Consider the following 14800-nt stretch of genomic DNA (forward strand, 5'->3'; position numbering starts at 1 on the left):
TGCTATCTGCTGTTGTTGCCAAATTCAGCATTTCAAAATATTACACTGATAGAACAAGTTTAAGTTGGGTGACTGTACTAATAGAACAGCTGTCCAGTGCAAATCTAGATTATTGTTTTTACTTTTCAGCTCATTTGTTAAACAGGTAATCCAAGTGGTGACCCGGAAAGTTTGTCAGTGTGCAATTTGAAAATGAAGGATTCAAACCTAAGACTACAGGATGAAGCTCATTAGCTGACAATAGTATATATTGGTAGGCTGTCTCTCTTGCACACACACACACACACACACACACACACACACACACACACACACACACACACACACACACACACACACACACACACACACACACACACACACACACACACACACACACACACACACGCTGAATGTTAATCTAAGGAAATGCTTAAATCCCTTATACCTGGTCTCATGACCTTATATTAACAATGCATTGTTATGCATTATAGCATATGCATTATTTATTTATTTTATTGACATTTGATTATTGGGAAAGTGACTGAGTAGGTGTTCATTTTTGACAGAGGCCTGGGGACAAAATTTATAAAATATTACAAAGGCATTTTAAGAGCAATAATTTTGCAGTCTTTAAAAATAATACAAAAAAACTACAATTTAAACAATTATACCAAATTAGACATAATGGGACAACATTGATTAAAAATGGATACAACTTATATGACAAAGATTTAATATTTGGAGAAATTTTAGCCAGTTTAGAGAAATTAAAGCTAAGTTAGTTAAATACAAACAGGAGTTGCAATATGAAAAGAGAGAAAAAACAGGGTTATGGCAAATTTATATTGAGATTCATGGGAGAGAAATGAATTATAGTAAGGAAGTGAGTGAAGAAGGGGCATAAGGAGATATAAGGTATGAATAGGTTGTTGTTGTGTCTTTCGGCTTTTCACGGTTAGGGGTCGCCACAGCGGAACTCCGGTCCGCTAATGATTGGCTGTTGATTTTTACGTGCTGAGTTGCCAGCCCTAACACACAACCTTCAACGAAGGTACGACCATTCACTCATGTCTCCACAGAAGACGCTCTAGCTGAGAATCGAACGGGACAGCGTCTTACTGTGAGGTGACAACGCTACCGTCACTTGTTCATATTTAGGGATATACTTTATCCTAGGGTTGAGCAAAACAGAGCCAAATTTTGACTAAGTCTTTCAGAATGGTTTAAAAGGACTGGAGGGAGGGAGGGTATTGACCTGTTGAATATAGTTAAGGAGCTCCAGGCCTTACTGACATGGTATGAATATAGACCATACCCAACCAATTTTATAGGTTTATGTACAGAGAGAATTTTTTGGTCACTGGATCATAATGACTGAATAGGAATATAGTTATATAAAATGGTATTTAATACCAGTCAAGCAGCTGGGTGCTAGATCATTTTATAGATGGTAAGAAACTGTGTATATATTAATTTATGAGGTAGTTCTAACTAATTTAGGTTTTCAGTACTATAGTGTGGTGGGTTCTGTAAGGGGTATTTGCTACAAATTTAGCTACTTTAATACAGCATTGTTCAAGTTTTGCTTTTTCTGATGCTTGGAGTTTAGTAAGGATGTGAGTGCAACAAAGTACTGAGGGGAGGAGCTAAGAACTGGAAAGTGTAGTTTTTGTTGCGTTGGCTAGAAAATTTTTGGCTTTATAAAGCATCCCTAGTTTTTGGTATTTTTAATGCAATTTTGTATATGCAGATCAAATTTAAGATTATCGTCCCTAATAATTTGCAATGAAAAGTGACTTCAGTGGTTGTATCATTAAGAGAGAGGATTTTAAATTTTTTTGTTCATGAGAAAGGGATTTTGAGAAAAAAGAAGTATTTTTTTTTTTGGGGGGGGGGGGGCGATGAGCATGTGTTGTGAGTTAATAATCCATGTTTCAGTGGCTGCTAACACGTCCTCAGTAATTTTTGAAGATATGCCAGGTTATCTGATTTGCATATGAGTGTGGAATCATCTGGGTATTGTTTTAGGGAGGCCTTCTGTGTGGATGTGTGGAGGGTGTTGGTAAGAATATTAAAGAGGAGGGGAACATGCAACTAGTATCTAAAGTGGAACGTGACCGTATATATGATATTGGTGTTGCAGCATTAAACATATGGCAAAGCAAACTTCTTGCATGTTTGCTTGACAATCACCCAGATGAGAATTAACATTATAGACTACTCTGCAACTTTGCCCCACCCCTTCTAACTTATACCACCAAGCCTTTGCTATAATCATTACATATGCATTGTATAATTTGTCCATGATACATTACCAGTTGGGGTAAGAACTGTTCTGGAAAATGTATAGATGAAAAATAGATTAAATAAGTCTGACATCCTTCAAATCAAAAGCCAAGGTCACCTGACTAAACTCTACCTTAGAACTAGAAAAAACTAGTTTTTCACTGTATTTTTGTTTTCTGAGCTAGTTTAGCATCTCTAAATCATTCTGACTGCTTCTTACAGAATGTTAATGACTGCTGCAAAATGGCTGCCAATGGGGTTTGATATATCAACATGATCTTATTTTCTTCAAGCTTTTATATTTCCCATAATCCATTTCCAGTCTGCTTTATATGAGTCATGTTGGACATAAGGAAATAGTGGTGTATTCCCATGCCACTGACATATAATGGGATGTCCGTCACTGTCATCTTATATACCTTCTATAATAGGACTGCTTTTTTATTTCTTGAATGGCCCTCATTTGTGTATGTCTCAGGGCTTGTTTTACAGTATATTAAGGAGTTATACAGCTGCAACCAAAAAAGTAGCTAAATTCAAGGCCTTTGTTCAAATATATTTTTTGTATTCCAAGATGGATTGACCATTCCCCTCCGTAGATTGAGTGTATTGTTCCTATTCAGCTACTGTAGCTAGATAGCACGTGCATATAAGTACTGAGCACGTGCAAGAACAGTGCCATTTTATACAGTCAGCCAGAGTGAATGCAGTCATGAATGGAGATGCACGAGTTTGCTTGAAGTAATGAGTGAATCCATTAGCTTAAATGCAAGTTCTAATTATAGTTCCTGACATGTTTATGTACAATAAATATCTCGAGCCCATAACCTCTTCATCGTCTTTTGAATGCATGCGGCAAGTGACATGGTGCCAGAATGGGATCTGAAACTGAAGCAACACACAAGCCATGCGGCATGCAGTTAAAAGTGGAGAAATATACCGGAGTGAACCTGGAAACAAGTCAGCGATTAATCAAAGGTACCTAAACTTGTTTAAATAATTTTTCTGTCACAGAATAAGTGGTGAAGCATTCAAAACATTCAAAATAATTACAGAGATAAACGAAATGTCCGAAATTGTGGCATACTGAGAAAAATATTCAAAATAAATACAAAAGTGTTTGAAATTATTTTCGAAGTGTTAAAATGTATAAAAGGGCTACAATGACTGCCTTTCTTCACAATGTACTACTTTTTCACATTAATAAAGCTATTTGAAGTGTCTGAAGTTTCTGGAATGCTCGTAGTGTTTGTAGTGTCAAAGTGAAGCCTTTTCAGGGAGATTGTTGTGCAAACGAGCATAATTACAAGTACTTGGTCAATGCTTATGTTTAAATGGATTTTGTTGTTATGGCAGTGGGATTTCTCAGACCTGAAACTCTGGTGTTTGATAACAATATTGCTGAGAATTGGCAAGTGTTCGAACAAGAATACAATATTTTCATACAGGATGCTTTTTCTGATAAAGATGCAGGTACAAAAGCCTTCATACTTGTTAATTTAGCAAGCTCAGAAGCCATTGAGAGGGAATGCTCATTTATGTATGCACCTGCCATGTATGCAGGGGAGGGGGGAGCCACCATATTGTGATACAGGCTGAAACTTGGAAAGACCCTAAGTGCTTAAAATGTAAATTTAGAGAAACGTGTAACCCTCAAATGAATATTACAATGGAAAGGCACATGTTTTACATAAGAAATCAAAAGCCTTGTGAAACTATAGCAGCATATATTACCGACTTAAGAAATAAAGCAAAAATATGTAGATTAGGTGATTTGTAAGATGAGTTGATAAAGGACAGACTTATGTTGTTGTTTCTTTCAGCTTTTCCCTGTTAGGGGTCGCCACAGCGGAACTCCAGTCCGCTAACGATTGGCAGTAGATTTTTACGTGCCGAGTTGCCAGCCCTGATGCACAACCTTCAATGAAGGTACACCCATTCACGCATGTCTCCACGCAGAAGACGCTCTAGCTGAGAATCGAACTGGACAGCATCTTACTCTGAGGCGACAATGCTACCGCAGCACCACCGATCTATGTGTGGTGTTAATAATGATGCAGTAAGAAAGATTTTGCTTTGAGATATTGATTTAACATTGAGCAAGGCCATAGAGATTTATCAAATATATGAATTTACAGAAAAGCACACAAATATGCTTACAAATGAGAAGAATGTGCTTGCAGTAACTAACAGTGTGAATGTTGATGATATGCATCATAAGTTTGGGTGCAAACTGAGATATAAGTCAAAGGGTGTGGCAGCTTTCAACTCTAACCATAAACTGAACACAGCCGCAACAACAAACAACTTTATTGTTAACTGCCATCATTGTGAAGGCAACCATGAATCTAAATGAGAAAATTGCTTAACTTTTGGTCAGCAATGTCACAAATGTAAAAAGTGGAATCATTTCAAAAGGGTTTGTAAGTCTAAAGTGAGACATACCTTTATTAAAAGAGAGCATCCAAAGAAACAAGTAGATCAAAAAGAAAGCCATAAGCAAACTTTTTATGTTGATGGTGTCTCTGTGATTGATGAGACTGTTAATGCAGTTAATTATCAGTTGGCAGCAAAGAGTGAAATATTTTTTACTGTTCGATTAATAGGAAACCTGTAGAACTTAAAGAAGACACTGGGTCCAAATGCAAAGTTATATCAGCACAAATGTTTGACAAAGTAAAAGCTGGTTAGAAACTTCATTCAGCCAAAGTGTGCAAAACTATTTGATTATGGTGGTGAAGAGATTCAAAATGATAGCGCAGTAGTTCTCACATGCCATTCTGCTGGGAACAGCTATGAATTGCAGTTTTACATAGCCAAAAGACATGTGCAGTCACTGTTAGGCCTCAAAGACAGTTTGAGAATGGGACTAATTTTCTTTAATAAGGAGGTCCACCATATAAGTCTGAACAACCATGATAGTTTTACACAGAATATTTTTCATGAATATGCTGATATTTTCAAAGACGAGCTTGGTAAGCTACCAGTCTCATATTCCGTGAAGTTAAACCATGAAGTAAGCCCAATTGCCAGACCAGTGAGGAAGGTTCCAGTGGCAATGCAGAGCCAAGTGAAAATAGCAATAGACAAAAGGGTGAATTTAGGTGCGATAACTCCAGTAAAAGAACCAACTGGATGGGTATCCTCCATGGTCGTAGAACATAAGAAAAGCTCAGATGATATTCGAATATGTATTGATCCAAGAGATTTAAACATCCTCATCATTCAATGTACACAGTAAGCAAAACAAAGCCAAGCAAAACTTTATTGTCATTCAGACTGTACAACCAAAATGTGAACAGCTGAATGAAAGTATGTTCCTTCTAGCTCATTTATACACAGCACAGGCTATTTACAACAAAAACACAAGCACGTAAACACATAAACAACATACACACATAACACAGAGTCCCAGCCAACTGAAGCTCCATCTCCACACTGGCAAGACCAATCCAGTCCCACTGATCCAACAGAACAAAGTCCGGATCAGCACACATCCAAGCTAACAGTCAGGTCTCCACCATCTGGCCTTGTCCAGTCCAGCTATCACAGTCTCCACAATCACAGTCACCATCCACCATCCACTCCTACATCAACCTCATCTCCACCAGCAACTGTCCAGTTCCACTTTCACAAACCACTCGGATCTGGCACAACACTCTCCAACACCATCCAGCACCCGGTCTCCACCATCCACTCCTCCTGGCTTGTCTCTCCACACACAGGCCTGAATAGCCATGACCAAGCCAACCATTCCCCACTCCAAACACTCCAAGCCATCTGAGCAAATCCCAGTAGTCCACCATCCAACAGATCCACTGATCGACCAACACCATGACCACTTCTTCTCTACATTCGACCACCAGTGACCCAGAAAAATGATCCAACTATGGAAAACAGCAGCAAAACAAAAAATTAACAATGGGAGCCAAACATGCCACTGCCACAGAAGATGCCACCATCTTACATAAAAAATTCAGTTAATATGTGATGCTCCTGCACTGGCCCAGTAATCAAGGAGCCTCAGTCCTCACCACTGGCAACAGCTAGGGGACATACACACTGGGAGGATGACAAGTACACACACAGGAAAGTGCAATTTCCCTTAAGAACACAGAGATCACAGTCAGTCTGGCGCTGGTTTCTCCCTCTTTCTCCAGATCCCCAATAAGACTCCCCACTGGCACAGCTATTGGGTTAAGATCACAGCCAAGTGGCCAAGCTAAGGCCTCCAGCCCCTTCTCTGTCCAACCTGTGCTTCGTGTCCCTGCCCAAGTAGCTAACACATACACACTTTGAGATTTGATTTATATACAAGTACACACACACACACACACACACACACACACACACACACACACACACACACACACACACACACACACACACACACAAACACACACAACTGAGGAAGGCTGGCACAGGCTTACTAGCTATGCCCCCTTTTGCCCAGACTATAAGGTAGTTCCAGCTGCCACCAACCAACTCTTTATCAGCAGTTCAGTAGAATTCAGTTCAGTAGAAGAAGTAGCAGCTCTTATGCCAAATGCCACTATTTTTTTCAGTCTTAGATGCAAAAAGTTCATTTTGCCAAATTTTGGTGGATTACAAATCTTCATTGTTAACCACTTTCAGTGCACCATTTGGTAGATACAGATTCTTAAGAATGCCATTTGGGATAAATTCTGCCAGTGAAGTATTTCAACGTGTGATGGAGAAAGTTTTTTCAGGTCATCCATGTGCTATGGTCTCGGGCATTTCCTCGGTTTCGGTATCCGGAGGAAAATCAATAACTGGCGTCGGAGTGGCCTCCGGTATCGGAGGTATCGGTAATGCGGTGTCTTCGGTTCGGAGCGGTGGAATAACCACCTCAGAGGGAACCGGAGCACTCGCGGTTAGTTTTAGCGTGGTGTCGGTTGAAGACGCGGGCCGAGGATGTCGGTCCCGGTCTTTTCGTTTCTTAGGGGTCTGCGTTGTCGGTTGATCCGATGGCATTGTATAATCAAATTTTTCGCCGAAAAAGTCTTCAGCGAACTCCACCCGGCACCTGAGAGTGCACTTGTTGAAGCGAGCACAGGCGGCACAGGCCAAGACGTCGTGGTCTGGGCTAAGGCAAGGGAGGCAGTAAGAGTGGAAATCCTTATGAGGTATTTGTTTACCACAAGACAAACAATTATTTACTTTTTCAGTAATTTCTGACATCGGCTGAGGCAAGAAAAGGTCCCCAATGGGGTACTTAGCTTTTTTGATGACTTCAGTTTCGAAGAATACAGGAGCTGACCAACCGGCACTTGCGAACTGCTTCTGCTTCGGGCACCGCGCGGCAAGAAAGACTGAAGAAGATGGCGTCGGCTGATGCTTATATACTCCAGCCGCTCTGACGTCGGAGAGAAATGCGACATCAGCCGACGTCAGACCCAGACTTTGGAATCCGGCCAACCGAGGGCTGCCTGAGGCAGGACAACCCATATGTTATGACTGCAGTTGCATTCTTGAAGGACATCATGATAGAAATCTCAAGAAAGTTCACGTGAAGTCATTTTTAAACTGAAATCTCAGAAATGTAAATTCAAGCTGGGAGAAGTTTCTTATGTGGGTCATTTGTTTGCTAGTTCTGGATTATAACCAGATCCATCTAAGCAGCAATTGTTGAGATGCAAGTTCCAGACAGTGTCACATCTTCACAACATTTTCTAGGTATGGTCAACTGTTTAGAAAAGTTCATCTCAGACCTGAGCAAGCTTTCAGCACTGTTACGAGAGCTGACACTCAAAAATGTAAATTAGTCCTGGTTAGCACAACACCAAAGAGCATTTGATATTCTAAAACAGAAAATTGCCAGTCCACCCACATTGAGATATTATGATGTTCACAAACCTGTAACTCTTTCATGTGATGCTTCTATGTATGGTGTTGGTGCAGCATGTCTTCAAGAAGACACACCTGTAGCCTATGCATCCAGAACTTTAACCCAAACTGAGATGCAGTATACGCAAATTGAAAAAGAGCTTTTGGCAGTAGTGTTCGCATGTTCAAAGTTCCATGATTATATTTATGGCAAGCCTGTTCAAATAGAGACTGATCACTAACCACTAGTGACAATTCTGAAAAAAAAAAACAATGAATTCAGCCTCAGCACATCTCAACGTATGATGTTAAAATTACAATAGTACAGTTTCAATATTGTTTATATAAAAGGCAAATATTTATATCTTGCAGATGCTTTGTCAAGAGCACTTAGACAAATAACAGAACAACATGACAATGAGAAGGCAGACTTTGAAGTCATGGAAGTCACACATTTTTCCTCATCACATCTTGATGAACTCAGAAATCACACTGCTTTAGACCCTGTTCTTCAAAAGCTGAAACATTTTATCAGTAAAGGATGGCCATTGCAACAAACCAGTTTACCGCCTGACATACAGAAGTATTTTCTTTATCAAGACCAACTCATGACGGAAGATGACATCATCATGAATGGTCCTAAAGTGGTAATTCCTTCAGCATTACAACAGGAATATATCTTGATTTTACATTGTAGTCATGTGGGTATGAATTCAACCAGAAGAAGGGCAAGCAGCATAGTAATTTGGCCTTTTATGTCAAAATATATAGAGAAGGAAACTCTAGCATGCTCTATTTGCAATAGTACTAGACCGCACCAACAAAAAGAACCACTTCAGCTAAACCAGATTGCTGAATTATCATGGTCAATGGTTGCTACTGATCTTTTTGAATGGAATGGTCAGCATTACTTAATGTTAGTAGACTCTTACTTGAATTGGCTTGAAATTGACCTTCTTCCTAATCTCATGTCTAGCACTGGCATAACAACATTGAAGAGACGTTTTTCTGTACATAGTAGTCTGCACAAAGTTGTATCTGACAATGGTACACAGTTTACAAGTCAGCAGTTCAAGAAATTTGCTGAGTCTTGAGACTTTGTCCGTGTTACTAGTAGTCCTGAGTATCCATAGTCCAATGGATTAGCTGAGCGTGCAGTTCAAAGTGCAAATGTTTGTTAGTGAAATCCAAGAGAGATGGTACCTATGTTTTTCTTAACCTACTCAATATGAGAAACATTCCCCAAGATAACTTGTTTGGTTCACCTTCTCAGAGTTTAATGTCTAGACAGACAAGAACAGTCTTGCCAATCAGAAAACAACCATTGATTCAAAATGCTAAGAACAACAGAGTGGTCAAGACTCAACTTTTGAAGAAACACTAGTCACAAAGGTTGTACTACAATAAATCTAGCAAACCTCATAAGAATGCAAATATCTAAAGGATATAACCGGGTGGGAATTATCAAAAGTATTTGTGAAGAACCAAGATCTTATATTGTACAATTGGAAGGAATGAACTTCAGAAGGAACCAAAGACATATCGTTCCAGTTTCTGAACCAGTGATTTAGCAGATTGCCTGTGCCAAAGACTCTGTTTCTCAGAGTGACCCTACACTTGTACAGATTTCAGAGGACATTGTACTTACCTCGAATAATCCTGATGCAATCCCCGTAGTTCCTATTGAGAAGAATTTCCCAGAGACTTTCCTTGTTGCTAATCCCAGTCAAAGTTTTTATGTGACCAAATTGGGTAGAATTTCCAGACCCAATCTAAAATGCATTGCAATTTGGACTTGAGTTTTGATTTATTATTAATACTGAAATGTCATCTAGCATGTAGATTGTCTTGTTCTCCCATTGCATGTCGGACAAATCAGAGGGAGAATGTAGATCATTGAGTGCATTGTTCCTATTCAGCCACTGTAGCTAGATAGCAAGTGCATATAAGTACTGAGCAAGTGCAATAACAGCACCATTTTGTACAGTCAGATGGAGTGAATGCAGTAATGAATGGAGATGCATATGCGAGTGTGTTTAAGTAATGAGTGAATCCATTAGCTTAAATGCAAGTTCTAATTATAGTTCCTGACATGTTTATGTACAATAAATATCTTGAACCCATACACTGCTTCATTGTCTCTCTTTTGAATGCATGAAACAAGCGACACCTTTCCCCACACTTTTCCCTCAGGTGTCAAAAGTGTCACTGCTCTGAGGGATCCTACCAGTTTAATGTATAACTGACAGGTGCTTCTGGAAATAAAAAGATTTGAAATTAATTCTGTTCCCCAGTACCAGCAGTGGAAAGATTTTTATTTTCATTCATTCATTTATTTATATAGATAGCTAATTAAAGTACTTTAGATTTCCCTTTCCTAATGTTTTAATGAAAAAGAACATAGCACTGTAAGCTAAAGTAAATTCAGCTGTATATAATTGTTGGCGTCAACTGTTACATTTCCTTTGCTGACTAGAAAATGCTCATGCATTTCATTTTTGTAAGGACTGACTCAAAGTCAGTGGAAGATGTCTTTTCCCAAGGATCTGTGCACCAGATATGCATCCTCCTCTGGAAGGATTTCACAAAAAAGCATAAAAAAAACTTCTTATAAACAGTATCTATTCACTTAGTTGATACTGTTGCCCCTGTCTCACTTCATGTAGAGAAGCCTGATTTGGGCAGTTTTGTCATGTTGTGGTGGGACGGCATGACAATGGTAAATGTGTTGATACTTTACAAAAATTACAAGAACAAAAACATTTCCTTACTTTTCTCTAAATATTGCAGACATTTTTGATGCTACATTTGTCATCTTAAAAAGTATAGTGGTATAAACTATGACATGCCTCCTCTGAGGCAGTAATCAAGGAGCTTTAATCCTCACCACTGACACTGTTGAGGGATTTCTCTCTCTCTCTCTCTCTCTCTCTCTCTCGTAGCTTACACACAGAGAGAGAAATCCTCTGCAAATTATGTGAGATGTTAAGCTTAAAAAAGTGGGTGTGCTTTCCCTTCCTTTAATTCCAAGGCATGTAAATGAAGGTTTTATAAAGTACAAACAGGATTCTGATACCTACACAATACTAGAACCATATTGTAGGGAGAAAAGTAGCTTAAGAGTTGAGTTAAACTGTAGGAGAAGGTCGAGTTTTCCTTTACGGAAAAGTGGTCAAAGGCCACCTCCTATAGTGAAAGTCCTGTTTTTGAGGCTATACATAATAATTCAGGCTACATGACTACTGAGCACAGTTAAAAGTATATTGAGAATGTCTTCTTCTGAGTAATATGCCTTGCATTACTAAAACAGTACAGTAGGTTGTATTGCTAGGTGAAGACAGCATGCTTTGCTAAATACAAACTACACATACCATGACTTTAGCTCTGAGCAGTCCCTGAAAGAAAAGAAATGGACTTAAGGACCTACCAGACATGCTTGCTCAATAAATAATTTATATAAATATTATTATGAAGATGCAAAAAATTAAATAATTTGAGACTTTTACATTTTGGCTCAGATAATTTCTTTATTTTCATTTTTTTATTTTTATTTAACATTTATTGACCGGGAAAGTCTGACTAGGACAAAGCCTAGTTTACACTTATTCTATTAACTTTAGTCAACATATGAAAAGAAATGTAACATTATCTAGTGCTGAGCTTACTAGATGCTTTTATACCTTAATTAAGTATTAACAAGTCCATTCTTGATTAGGATTTACAAAAGATCTTAAATTATTTAATTACAATCAGAATTCTATAGCCTTTCTTACTCAGTTATCCAATATATTGCTCATATAATTTTCATTGCCATTTTGCTGATATCTTTACAGCTTAGTTACGTCTCTATTTTATTAAAACCTTATCCCTATCATTTATATAATTCTTTCTCATTTTTCTTTCAATAAAAAAGTGTTTATTTATTTTATTTGTTGACAATGGGTAAGTGTACTGTCTGGACCAGGGACCCATTTTAATTATAATCTGGGCCTAAAAGGAGATCAACAGTTAAACACAGTACAGCAGAACATATATGTTCAGTAGTATGCTTACATACACCATACATATGCAAATAGAATGAAAAAAATAAAACTGAATGATATACAGCAAATATCACAATACAAAGACAAGCAATACCTTTTTGTATAAATCAGCAATAACCTTTAAATAGCTAAAGACTATTGAACACAGTGACCCTTTCTTTCTCAGCAGCTAATTGATTCCATTTCCTGTAGTTCAGAATGTAATTGCCTGGTAGGAAAGCAGAATGAGAAAACTGATTATTTGTCAGCGACCCATACTTTTAACCAGTCCATATTCTGTGGTTTGTAAACGATCTCAACACCCCTGTCAACAGGTGCAGTCTATGCACTAAACAGAGTTTGCTGTTCTACATACCATAGCACTAGATTAAATTCTAGAAACCATAGCTCAGATGCTGATTTTACTAATTTACAAAACATGTTTGTAATTCTTTGTCTCTAAACTTGACAAAGTTATACCAGTTGCTGCAAAATAAACATCTTCACTGTTGTTTCAGGCTGTTGGACCCAGATTAACATTTTTGGAGACATATATGCAAATAGTGCCCTCATATTTATGTTTCATTGTCTAGGCAACTGAAACATGTTGATGTGTTAGACAGCCCTGGGAGCCTGCCAAAACATGGACATTGCATACTTCTGTATTCTGACCAACTGCCCTGATACACCTAATGATAGAATAAATTTCTATTTAAGGAGTAAACTAAAACATTTCAGAGCTTTACCAGAAAGGCTCATCCAGAATCTGCTACACTTTGCTGTGAAGGAAAGGTTAGTTTGCTTTTATTTTTTGTATTACTGTATTGCCTTTCTATATTTTGAATACTGTAGTTTGTTTTCTTTACCTTGTGTTTTGCTTGCATTCTGTTTTAACAGCATATTAAAACTTCAAAAGAGACCACAGCTCTCTCTGTTCTGAGTCAGGCAGAATTTTTTCCCGCTCTCCCACCCATTTAAGTTGTGTTGTTAAATACCACTGTCTTTCTAGTTGCCCGCCTCTTATGTTAATCTGACCATATATCTCATTTCTCTCTACTTTCACTGGCTTATGTGAGTAATCACAAAATCATCATTTTTGAAATCCCACCCCTTCAATTATTTTAAATTTATTGGCCATCCTACAGTATTTCATAGTACCAGAATACAAAACTGACCACCCCTTTCAATCCATCTTGCTGTTTTAAAAATAGTAACTCTCCACTAAACCTTAACTTTTTAAACAGGTAAAACTTAAGTTACCTACTTTCACATCTAACTTCTTTAGTGCACACTGCAGAGTGCATTATTTTCAATCTTACCTTTAAGCATCCCTGTGACTAGCACTTTCTCTAATACCTGCTGGAAAGCACTAGGAAGCCCTAAACTCATACAAACACTGAACTCTCCTTGTTAACAAGGATAAATTAATAGTAGGCACTAAACAGCCTATAATTGCAAAGTACCTTGCTAAGGAAACAGCTCCTATACTTAACAAAGAAAAAAAAAAAGCCCCAAACCAGGCATGTCCAAGGGTCAGCTTCCGGTGATTTCTCCTGTCCACCTGGTGAATTTGGGCATACTGGGGCAATGCAACAATTGCCTCATGTACACAGACAACCCTCTCCTCCTACCACCCAACACTACAAACTGTGAGAGATGCACTTACATAGCCAAAATGGAAGCAAAGCTCTCTCCACCCAAGATTGTGCTAAACAGTCAAGAGGAAAAGGTTAACACCCACACTACACCTCAAGCAACACATAGCCCTTCTAAACCCGCACCACCAACACCCACATATAGCAACACTAAATCCACATATGCAGAGGCCCTTAACTGTAACCTGCCCAAGCAACAAAGACCTCTGAAGCTGAAACGCAAACAAACACCAATCACAACCAATGTGTCACATAGTTCACAACACCAGTGTGCCACCCAGCAACAGCCCTAAGGCAAGACAATGTACCTAACACTTTAGTCATAGGTGACTCTATAGTCTGGCACACTGATGTCCCTCTCACCAGGTTGAATAAGGAGAAAATTACAGTTAGCTGCCTGTCGGGTGCCAGGATCCGCCACATAACGTATGCACTCAAGTCACTCCACAACAAGTACAAATATGACTCTGTCATTGTCCATGTTGGAGTGAATGACTTGAGACGTACCTCCCAGGACTACATGAAAAGAGACATGGAAGAGCTCTCGGATCATGTGGCCCAGGCAGGTATGACCCTAGCTCTGAGTAGCATCCTGCCTTCACCCAGAATGATACCACAATATAAGGATAAAATGATTGACTTCAACAATTGGTTAAGCTTATGGTGTCATTCAAACGGGATCCAGTATCTGTCTGCCTGGGACAACATGACTGACAGACCACGATGCTTTGCCAGAGATGGTCTGCACCTGTCGCCCCTGGGATTCAGGTTACTGGCTAAGGCTCTTGACACCCCTATAGTGCCTTTTTTAGGCAAACTTCAAAGGACAAAACCACCACCGTAACAGCTACAAGCATGCAAAATCTGAAGGTAATGCTACTCAATGCTAGAAGTCTAAACCTCAAAATGCACTCTCTCGAGGCACTCCTAAAAATGGAGAACATCGATATCTGTGCAGTAACTGAGACCTGGTTCAAGGCTCCAGAGAGCACCCCTGCAATACCAGGC

This window comes from Protopterus annectens, chromosome 2.part2 (assembly GCF_019279795.1).
Source record: "Protopterus annectens isolate FY-2018-M chromosome 2.part2, PAN1.0, whole genome shotgun sequence".
Classification (NCBI taxonomy): Eukaryota; Metazoa; Chordata; order Ceratodontiformes; family Protopteridae; genus Protopterus; species Protopterus annectens.